The sequence below is a fragment of the Bos mutus genome, chromosome 14, assembly GCF_027580195.1.
Source record: "Bos mutus isolate GX-2022 chromosome 14, NWIPB_WYAK_1.1, whole genome shotgun sequence".
Lineage (NCBI taxonomy): Eukaryota > Metazoa > Chordata > Mammalia > Artiodactyla > Bovidae > Bos > Bos mutus.
This window is the reverse complement of record NC_091630.1, coordinates 28,164,386-28,176,481: the sequence shown is the minus strand read 5'-3', so window position 1 is coordinate 28,176,481 and position 12,096 is coordinate 28,164,386. Positions and strand designations below refer to the sequence as shown.

The window sequence follows — 12,096 nt, the reverse complement described above, 5'->3', positions numbered from 1 at the left end:
GCTTTCTTAAACATAAATCTTAAGCTATTATTAATTTATTTCTCAAAAAACTTTTCTGCCGGGAACATTAAAAACAACAACAACAACTTCTTTAATCTTTTTTCTAAAAAGGAAAATTACCAAATCACATTGAAATACTGCTGGACATAAAAATGGGCTTCCCAGATAGTGCTAGTGGAAATAAATCATTGTATATATTTTGTTAGAACCATCTAATTTAGGATCCTTCCTTACTTATTTATTCATTTTTTCTGAGCTGAATAAATTCTGAAGTTTCTCAAATGCCTATCAGCAGTTTATATCCATGTAATTTAAATTATTCATATGTCAAGATTGTAGGATTCTATTGGCACTTAAAGTCACTTTAAAATTTTACTCTTCTTTAGCCCTAAATTCTTTTGTGTATTCATCTCCCTACCTCCTTTGTATGTTTTTAATTTACTGGAATAGTCTCTAGTGACGGAGAGAAGTATAATCTGAGAGAATATTAATGTATATGAAAGAGAAGAAAAGGAGAGCAGAATTGATTTCAGAAATGAGTGGAAATTATGTCTCCTTTGTCACGTGATATGCTCTCTAATAAAACTCCCTAAATTATTCTCTGTTTCTACACCTAGTTTTTCTATAGCCATTATGTACATGTAGAAGAAGTAATTTGTAAAAAGGTGCATTTTTTTAATTTATAACATTCAAACTATATATGGGCCTGATTGGTTGAAAGTTGTTAAAAGGTAAACATCTACTTTTATAGAAGAAACTAGCATAATTTATTTTTTAAAGTTCTCTTCCTTTGGTATTATTTTCCCTTCAGCCTAAAGTTATTCTTTTCGATAAATGAAAACTTCAGTGCAACATTTCCTGGGTCACAGATTCCTTTATAGCTCGTGATTTTCTTCCGCTAAAAGCACGCAGTGGTCACTATCAGTTTAAGTAATTGAGCTAACGTGTCTATTGATCTTGTGGCCAGATAGTTCAGTCTCTGCCTGATATTATCTAGTTGGTGCAGAACTGAAAATTAGCACAGTCCATAGTTTTAGCACAGGTCAAAACTAGACTATAAATTTACCATAAATCCTTTATTCCTTCCAACCACAGAAGAGGAACTAAAATTAAATGTCCTCTATTACAGCTCTCATTTTATGTTTATCCTGAGTCAGGGGTGGGGGTAGGGGGGAACGTCTTAGCTGGTGGGCTCTTCTACAATGCTAGAAAAATAATAGAGAACATAATAACATTGCTACTTTCTGATTATTTTATTTTAATTAACTCAGAAGATATTTGTTGAGCTTGAGAACATACAGGAAATGAGTGGATCCAGAGAAAAATTAAAATGTTTGTATCTTCTAGTATTTCCCTTCTAATGGGGTAGATACATAGACAGATACTGTCGATTCTCACCTATATATCCTTGGACCTGACCACTTCAGAGAGGTTCAGTTTTTGAAACTTTTTGCCTTAGGTCTTTCTCTGGTCACTGATAAATTATCAGTTTACCTAAAATTTCAGGTATTAAGTCATGGAGATGACTGGAGTTGGTGTAAAAAGCCCCCACTCTCTTTTCTTTAGTTACTCTGGTCACCATGTGGGATTGAGCTTCATCCACAGTGATGATTTGTTTGATAACACACATTTTATTGGTACTTTCTTTCATCTCTCTTTCCTGTTTTCCAAAATGTGTTTCCTGCTATCAATACCCAAATAAACTATGCACTGAAACTTCTCTCAGGCTCTGCTTCTAAAAGAAGCTGCACTAAACAGTTTGATGTTTCATGGAGTTATGAGATACAAAGATTGAAAGATTGGCATAGGCTGGATTGTGATGGAGAAAATGATTTATAGTATTATGGGATGTTGTTGAAGATTAAATCAAGAAAACGTTTATTTATTTATCTATTTATTGGCCATACAGTGTGGCATGTGGGATCTTAGTTCCTCCACCAGGGACTGAACCCATTCCCCCTGTAGTTAAAGTGATAGTCTTAACCACTGGACCAGCAGGAAAGTCCCTCACAGAAACTATTTTGATGCACAACTTATAAAATAAACCTTATTCAGAAGAGAGGTTAGGTACATGCATGCACACATACGCATACAAATAAGAGATGTGTTGACCTTTATGACAAAAAGATAGTGGTTTTCCCAGCTAGATCAAAGTTATTTGGAAATAACAAAGGACTTGCAGTTAGTGACATGTAATCTATGCAAACCATAGGCGAATCCAGAGAACAAAGGAGAGGAGAGTTCCTTTACAATGGAAAGGAAGAAGGGCCATTGAATAAGATCTCCCTGGAGAAGAGGCAAAGAGCATGAAATTGTGACAGCTTCTCGTTGGCTGTGTTTCCTTCTTCAAAAGAATTGTAATTGCTTTCCTAGCACAATATTTACTGTCTTCATCCTTTAAATAAGAACCATGAAAGCTCATTATTAGGGAAGTTTCCTAGAAATCATCTCCAGAGATCAAAAGATAATTTGTCAGAATCAAACATTTGTAAAGAGTAACATCTTCAGGATTTGATTTGATGTATTTAGTAAGGCATTTAAAGGCCTGGTGATGAGAGAAAAGTTGGAATCCAGTTTCAACAATATCCAGCCAACCCAAGAAAACCTTATGGTTGGTACTTGGTCTTGGGTTTGGGGAAGTTTGTGATACCATGAAGCCTATCTGAATCTTGATGCAGCCCTTATTCTGAGATCATGTGTCCTAAATAACAAACTTAGGTTTAGCAAAGCTGAAGTTTTTTCCTTAAAAATTTATGTCCCTTTGAGGCCAAAATCTTTAAAAGGTGGATGCTATCTTCCCATTGGAGACCTAGAAGACAGTAGCAGAGAAGGAAGTCATCTATATTATAATTTCAATCAGTTAGAGCTTCCAGGAAATTTTATGTCATCTAAATAAACTTTTAAGTTTTGTGAAAAACTAGGAAAGACTTCTGGTAAAACGCTGGGGCATTACTGTCTAGGTGTTTCATTGTCCTTCTCAAATAAAGACAAAAATGTTGACTAGTTTTATTCATAGGAACATTAAAGAAGGCACTACATACATCAGTCACAGTTAATCATTTGCATTCAGTAAGGATGGAGGCTGATAAAGTCTGGGGATCGGGAACAACAAGGTGATGAGGGATAATAATACAGAGGTCTTGGACAAATCTCCATCATCAGCCACAGTGTTTCTTTACAGATAAATAGGGGTGTAGCAGGGACTATAATGAGGGCCTGGGTCTTATAGTTTTCTATTATCAACTGAATACCCTGGAGGGTCTTTTCATTTGCAGAGTATTGATTTGTTCTGGGGACAGGCTTTGAGCGATCTATTTGAAGCTTAATAGGAGGTACACTGTTTATTCTGCCAGTATCAGTTGAGGATTCTGTACAAAAGTAGGGACACAGGAAGTATGCTTTTGCTGTTTAGTCTCTGTGTCCAGCTCTTTGGCAACCGCATGGACTGTAGCCCTCCAAGCTCCTCTGTTTCCCTGGCAAGAATACTGGAATAGGTTGTCATTTCCTTCTCCAGGGAATCTTCCCAAAACAGGGATTGAACCCATGTCGTTTGCATCTCCTACCTTGACAGGCAGATTCTTTACCACTGAGCCACCAGGGTTGATGTTAAAACAGAAAAATAGCAATCATTTACCCCTATTGGATCAGTTACCACCCTTCTATGGGCAAAATCCTCAACTAATATTAGCGGAATCAACAGTGTACCTCCTATTAAGATCCCTCAAAACCTGTATCTTCTTTTCATAAGAAAATATACTATGTATTTCAGTAACAATTTATTACTGTTATCAATGTTATTATAAATGTATATACGAGTAAACTCTGTTTAGTGACATCAAGTGAGAGGCATCACTGTTAAAAAAAGGTCTCTCTCACTCTAGAAGCTGCGTGTAGTTTAAGATGGATAATCCAAAGTTTACTGAGCAACTTCTAGGTGTGAGGCTCTAAACTGAGTGCTAGGAATTCAAACAAGGATGCAGTATAATTTTCATGGCTGCTTCTCTTGAGGAGTTTGTAGGCTAGGCCGTGTTACATAATGATTAAGTTTATAATGTCAAGGATCAGCCTGCAAAATGAGAATGTCACTATTACTTAACCCCTCAAAGATCCATCACCTATAAAATCAGGGTAACAACAGTTCTAACACAAACGAGTATTTTGAATGTTCAGTGAGAAAGAATTAACTAGGCAATGGAAGGTGAGGGGAAAAAGGAAGACACTCCAAGTAGTCTTTGAATTGTACAAACAGGCTTGAATTGTAGTATATAAATCTGTAGAAAACAAAAATTTGCCCGCTGTGGCTTGAGGGGCAGGGTGTGTGCTATTTTTTGTTTATCTGTTTTTGGCATAGAGAGATTGGAGTAGGAAGAGTTGAGGAAGACTTTGTGTTTTTAAACTTGCGTACTTAGTCGCTCAGTCCTATCTGGCTCTTTACTACCCCATGGACTGTAGCCCAGTAGGCTCCTATGTCCATAGCATTCTCCAGGCAAGAATACTAGAGTGAGTAGCCATTCCCTTCTCCAGGGGATATTTCTGACCCAGGGATATTGCTGATAGGAGAGGCTGCTCCTGCTGCTGCTAAGTTGCTTCAGTCGTGTCCGACTCTGTGCGACCCCGTAGATGGCAGCCCGCCAGGCTCCCACGTCCCTGGGATTCTCCAGGCAAGAACACTGGAGTGGGTTGCCATTTCCTTCTCCAATGTATGAAAGTGAAAAGTGAAAGTGAAGTCACTCAGTCGTGTCTGACTCTTAGCAACGCCATGGACCGCAGGCTAGCAGGCTCCTCTGTCCATGGGATTTTCCAGGCAAGAGTACTGGAGTGGGGTGCCATTGCCTTCTCCAGATAGGAGAGGCAGGAGATAATATAAAAGAAGCCATTTTAGATGAAAAATAATTAATATTATCTTAAGTATTTCAAATTTGGTGTCTAAAGAATTTGCATATATATCCTATATTTAGTGGTTGGTTGAAAATAGATGTGTGTGCTCAATATTTAAAGGAACAGAGAAAGATAATCTGTATTAAAAGGGTTCTGAGAGCCATGAGGGAGAGAAGCTAATGGAGTGGAGAGTTTGAAGAGAAAGTAGTCAATAATCACAAACAGCACAAAAGTCATCATGTAAGATGAACATTAAAAAAAAAATATTGAATTATTTCTACATTTAGGAGCCAAACACATCCTAATTAAGGAGGATAAATAATATTTATGACATTTTTCATCTTAATGTAATAGCAGTCACCAGAGTTCATAATTTATGAACAGTACCCCTTATCTCATCCTCATATACTGGTTTCTAAATGAAAATAACTCTGTCTTAAAGGTGAAAATATGAATAAATATACAAGTATTTTGTTGCTCAAAGCAGTGCTGTGTTCTGGAATTATATAAAATATTTCTGAATTTTAGTTAAAAGAAATTACAACTGTTAACACACAAAGTACAATTCGAAATTGGTTAATGATACTTATAAAGCCTAACAGATACAATGCATCTAAATGCTTTAGTACTTTGTTGACCCATGTATGGAAAAACACTAGATTTGAAACATTTGTTCAAAATTGCTTCTGTGATGAAAGAAAATAAGCTAGCACAAGTCTCCCATATTTCACCTTTGATTTCTAAATATTAGCTAATAAAATTGAAGCGGAGAAAGGAAATATTGTGTTTGTTTGTGTGTATGTATACATACATACACACATATTTGTAGAGAAATAAAACTAAAAGCTGTAAGTCATCCATACAAGGCAAAATGAAATCTGGTTAAACCATTAACACCTGTGTGAGTGGGCCCCATCAATCTCCCCAGCCCTATGCAAATTATGTTATGCTGAACAATGGGCAAGTTATATATGAAGTATCCAGCCCTGCCTGTCTGTTCTTCAGTCTCCTCTTTCCCCCTCAGTTTGGCTACTTAAAATTAGTCTGTTTAGCAATATTCAGAAATCCTGCCTACTATCTCCTGTCATATGTATAAATACAAACACCCCTTTAAATGTCTTCTTTTTATCTCCCCATTTTCCCTCCCCCTCCCTTTCTCCCAATACCTCTTCCTCCTTCTGTCCCGACCTGTGTCATTCGTCTCTCCATCAGGACATCAGAGAGTCCAGGAGTCTACATGACCTGGTGGGACCCCTCATCCAGGAACCTTCTTGCCTTGCTTATGCCTGAGTGAGTAACACACTTTTAAATTACTTGTGATCACTGGCTTCCATGTGGTGTGTCTAGAGTCATTAAAGGGAAGTGAGAGGCAGATGAATACTGGTCTGATCAAAGAGAAACAAAGTTGATGGAGTGGTTACAAAAAATACAGTACATATGTTTTAAACGATTCTACAGTTGCTTGTTTTTATTTAGACTATAAATATTCTGAAGCACTATTTGAGGGGAACTTAGTAATTATATCTTTTTCATTTTTTCTTATCATGGAGCTCTTTCAAATGCAAAGGGATGACTGGATGAATGTTAAAGGTTTACATTTCATTTAGTGTTTCAAGAAAAGCAATCAATAAAGTCACAAGCCACAATATGTTGCTAATTTTTTAATAGAGTTGGGATTAATTTCATATTAAAAGTTTTCAGCTAATATGCATGGATCCAAATGTATAGGTAGAATAATCATCCGACACCTTTACATTTTCAAGTTTATGTTATTTCAACAGTTAGACTTGTTTATATTAAAAACTTTCTATAACATACAACTTGAAAGTCAAGGTGGAACTGAGAGATAAACAAATTACCATATATTTTCCAGAAATTGAATCTGAGCAATCCGTATTCCAGGGGCAGGATTAAGAGAAAAGTTTTGGATGATTTGAAAGTTATCATCTCGCTTAGGAAAGCAATAAAAATGACAGTTGCTAAAACTGTATGTTCATCATACTTTATAGACTGTTGCTTTTGCCTGAATAATCAGTCATATATATGTTTTCCAAGAAATAACTCTCATAGCCCCTTGGAAGATAAGAAACTGAAGAACAAGAAAAGAAAATTCCATGACTTCACATAACATATAAATAAAGACATTGGAAAATCCTAAAGTAAAATAATGAATTCAGCACTAAAAATCCAAAATTATATAAATGAATATAAGTTCACTTATCAATATAGTTTGTATTTATTATGTCACCATATACCAAGCAAAATATTAGGTGGGGATTTGAATAACATGAATCTGTTTCTCCAGTGGTCTGTACAAAGAAAATCAACATGTTGAATCACTGGGAAAATTATGATACATTTCAAAAAGACAAATTGTAGAGATCTTTTTCCTAAAAGTAAATAATTTTTCTATGACTTCAGAAAACCGAAGTCCTAAAAAAGTAGAAATCAAGAACTCATATAGTCTCACTGTTCACTTTCCATGCTGTTATTTATTTCCATTTGTGTACTTTGAATTTTAAGTTTTAAGAAAGTAATACATTCTTTTGACTCAGATGTATGTATATGTAGAGATCCAGAAATTATCATGGGTGTATATGTGGCAGATAGGCATACATATTTTTGCAAAAAAACATTTACTGGAATGGTTGTAACAGCATTATGAATTTTTTAGCACTAGAGTTTTTATTTTCAATAACCTCAAACTGGAAGCCATCAAGATATTCCCATCAAACTTATCCAGGTGTTTATCAAATTATAACAGATAAATACATTCATCCAAGGGAATTCATAAACATCCAAAGGAATGATCAGCTACAACAAAAGACAGCATTTGTAGAAGATTCTCACAAACATAACGTTGGATCAAAGGACCCAAGTACAAACATTACACACTGTGAGGCTATCATTTATAAATCTTTTTAAAATAGGGAAAACTAAAATATATTATCAGAAATCAAATTAGTAGTAGAAGTTCAGGTGAGGCTTTGAACTGCAGGGGACACAGGAGCATTTCAGGGTCACTGGAATTTTACGTGTGTTCGTCTCTACATTGACAGGTTGGTATGTTAATTTTTGAAAAAATCATACAGTTTATCCTATGTTATTTTTTGGCATGAATATCATGTACATTTCACACTAAAAGGATAGAAGTTATTGTCCAATTCCTTTTCCTCCACACTTTGCTTTCCGACCAACCCCTGAATAATGTCATTCTGACCAAAGTCTCTTATATCTTTCCAGATCTTTTTAAAATAGTTTGTTTTCTATCTTCAGTTAGTTTTTTTTTTTTTTTTACAATAAGTAACCCTGTATGTCATTTTACATGTGTGCAGTCCATCAATAGGATAATTTCCAAAAGTAGAATTGTAGCATTTCCTGGGAAAAGCCATTGTGTGTAAATATACTACATTTATTGGGGATTAACGATATGTACTGCCACAAATTCAGATGAAAATGCCAGTTTCCATGCAGCTTTGGCAATAAAGTGTGTGATCAAAATTTTTTATTTTCATCATTTATAGGTGAGAATTATTGCCCAAAGCATTAATACCAATATTATAATTGGAAAGATTGGTTATCTTTTCATATGTTTAAGTCATTTGTATTAAATATTTTTTCTCTGAATTATCTCTCATGTCATTTGCCTGCTTTTCTATAGATTTATTGGTATTTTACATATTTATTTATGGATCTCTTTATACTTCAGGATATTAGTTTTTAACCTATGATATTGGCTATAAATAAGTTTTCACATTTGACTTCGTCATATTTTTCTTCAATATTCATATTTAATGTTCTCTGTAGTAAAATTTGTCAAATTTGCCATGGCTTCTGTATTCTTAAACACGGTTGGAAAGACATTCTTCTTCTCAGATTATAAAGGGTTTCTGTATTAGTTCATTATTGCTTTATTTTTTAAAAAGCAAATCTCTGATCCACATGAAGCTAATTTCTTGATTCTGTTTTTTGATCAGGATGTTGATTAAACAGATATATTCACAATCATAAAATTGTTCCAAATGTATGATTTCTGAAAATTTGTATACCTTTCTCTAAGTATACCTTATACATCATATTTCATTAAAATTTTACTTTAAAAATTAACACATGCTATTGGAGAAGGAAATGGCAACCCACTCCAGTGTTCTTGCCTGGAGAATCCCATGGATGGAGAAGCCTGGTAGGCTGCAGTCCATGGGGTCGCACAGAGTCGGACACGACTGAAGCGACGCAGCAACAGCAACAGCAACAAGGGGGGTGAGAAAAAGTATATCTGGATATGCTAAGCTCTCTGTGAGAACTTGACAGAATTGTGAACCCCACACATGATGTGCAAACATGATACATTTTCCCCAGCTTTAATTTCTAATATACATAGAAAGCTAGGTCAGGAAGATCCCCAGGAGGAGGGCATGGCAACCCTCTCCAGTATTCTTGCCTGGAGAATCCCCATGGACAGAGGAGCCTGACGGGCTACAGTCCATAGGGTTACCAAGAGTTGGACACAACCGAAGTGACTTAGCATGCACGCATGCATACAAAGAAACACATAACACATATTTTCAAACAAACCAATCAACAAAGAAACAAGCAACACAGAGAATCAATTGAGATGATGTCTTAATTTATTATTATTATATAACAATGTATATTATTAATACATAATAAAATATATTATTCTAAGTGGACTAGGAAAAAAATGAATACCAAGAAAATAGAAACTAATTACAAAATAAATAGTACAAGGAAACGGAACTTAAATTAGTATTTAGCCCTGTCATCCTTGTCTCCTTTCACGCTTTTTCTTGCCCATTCTGCTCCATTCTTATTGAATTTATCTCTGCTTATTCAGCCTCTAGTCTTTTTTTCTTAAGCACTAATTACGTTTGGACGTCTGTTACCTCTGCCTAGTGTCCTTGTGTCATCTGTCATGGTTAATTTCTATTCATCCTTCAGATCTCAGATGTTACTCTTTTAAGAAGACCTTCATGGCATTACTGTTTCTTTTTTGTATGTTAATTTTGCTTTAAAGCATTGGTCAGAGTTCTAAGTATAATAAACAAGAAGGATGAACACTCTTGAAATTGTGTAGCTTGTTATAATCACCCCTCTGGAAGGTGTTGAATTTGAATAGCTTACTTCCATGTAACTCATATATAGCTACTGGTTTAAGGTTGATTATAGCCTATGTGTGTCTCTCCTTTGGACCTAGAAAATCCTGGAGGCAGATAAAGGTGGCTGGCTCTGCTTTAAACCTAAGGGGGATGAAAAAAGAGAGAACATAAGTGGCAGAGTGCAGCAGTATTCGAGATCTTGAGAAGTTTTCCTCTTGGGCTAACTTAAGGAACATTTGAATATCAAAAAAATTTTCCTATGGGCTATAAGGAGACTGAAAGATTGTAGTAAAAGAAGCTAGTAGAGAATACAGTGCCATCTGTAGAGTCCCAGAGTGAATCTGTAAAGGGCAATCCAACAAATGGAGGATATTATGAGGCTCATCAAGATTCATTAGTCCAATCAGAATGGTTTCTCAGGCTATGTGGTGTGAATAAAGTAGAAAAACATATGAAAAGTCACTTATCCCATACACCTAAATGGTGTTGAACAGACAGTCAAGAAATTTTCATCATATCAAGTGATAAAATGATGAAAAAGAGAGGGACAGTATAATGTGTGACAGAAAAATATAATCTAAACTATGCTGGAAGAAATTTTCCAATACTGAGGTGCAGGAAAGCCATTCCGGTTTACGTGATTTGGCCTGAACTTTATGTGCATTACAACAGCCTGTCTTATGCCCTGTCAAGCTTACATTGTATGCCTGCTTTAACCATTAAAGAGAATAGTGCATTATTCAGATTGTTTAGAATGTCCACCTGAAGATAGGGATAAATGCCTCCTTTCCTGTAACACCAGTGCTAACATTCCTTCAAAAGTAAGTTTCCCTTCCCAGACACCAAGGTCTTGCTGACTGTACATGCTGAAGTGAAAGTGAAAGTGAAGTCGCTCAGTCAGGTCCAACTCTTCGCGACCCCATGGACTGTAGCCTACCAGGCTCCTCCGTCCATGGGATTTTCCAGGCAAAAGTACTGGAGTGGATTGCCATTTCCTTCTCCAACCTCTGTTAAAACCTCGAAGGAATAAACCTCTGTTGTGTTTGGTGTATGTTCTTTGTTCTGACAAAGTATAAAACTGGACTGAAAATCACGCTTCTCCTGAGCAGTTTCTCAGAGCTACTGAGAGAGAGTCTCCTGGGCTATAACCCTCTGTAAAACCCTGAATAAACTAAACTTACAACTATCAGTTTTCCTTTCAGTCAGAAATTATCAGGGTCCTCTGGTAGCTGTAGCTCAATAGTTTGGTAGTTTCAGAGCAAAATGGAGATGGGGAGAAAACAACAAGGAGATGAATTCATTTTTAATCCCGAGAGACTCAAATTGCCATGAGTTTGAGCAAGCTCCGGGAGATGGTAAAGGACGGGGAAGCCTGGTGTGCTGCAGTCCACGGGGTTGCAAAGAATCGGATGCGATTGAACAAAAATGAGAAGTTGCCGTATCTAATGCGCATGGCAGGTTGCTCAGTCGTGTCTGGCTCTTTGTGAACCCATAGACAGTAGCCCAGAAGGCACCTCTGTCCATGAGATTCTTTTTTTTTCAATTTAATTTAATTTTATTTTTTAACTTTACAATATTGTATTGATTTTGCCATATATCAAAATGAATTCGCCACAGGTATACAAAAAACTCAGAATTGTTCCTCTCCACGGAAATCTTTAGTAAAAGGCGAAAGATTTATATGATCTGAAGAGAAACCAGAGTATGTCCATGAGATTCTCCAGGCAAGAATACTGGAGTGGGTTGCCATGCCCTTCCGCATTCATATCTAATAGATAACACATAGTGCTGTAAAGCTGAAACTCCAGTACTTTGGCCACCTCATGTGAAGAGTTGACTCATTGGAAAAGACTCTGATGCTTGGAGGGATTGGGGGCAGGAGGAGAAGGGGACAACAGAGGATGAGATGGCTGGATGGCATCACTGACTCAATGAACGTGAGTCTCATTGAACTCCCGGAGTTGGTGATGGACAGGGAGGCCTGGCGTGCTGCAGTTCATGGGGTCACAAAGAGTTGGACACGACTGAGCGACTGATCTGATCTGATCTGATCCCACAGAGAAGGCAATGGCACCCCACTCCAGTACTTTTGCCTGGAAAA

At 36.4% G+C, this 12,096-nt stretch overlaps 1 non-coding gene across 1 annotated transcript; it reads right to left on the bottom strand.

Moving 5' to 3' along the window:
• Positions 1-11,585: 11,585 nt before the first annotated feature.
• LOC138990815 (U5 spliceosomal RNA) lies at positions 11,586-11,701 on the bottom strand. The gene has a single exon (XR_011466928.1). It is a non-coding gene; the product is annotated as a U5 spliceosomal RNA (small nuclear RNA).
• Between the last annotated feature and the right edge of the window lie 395 nt (positions 11,702-12,096).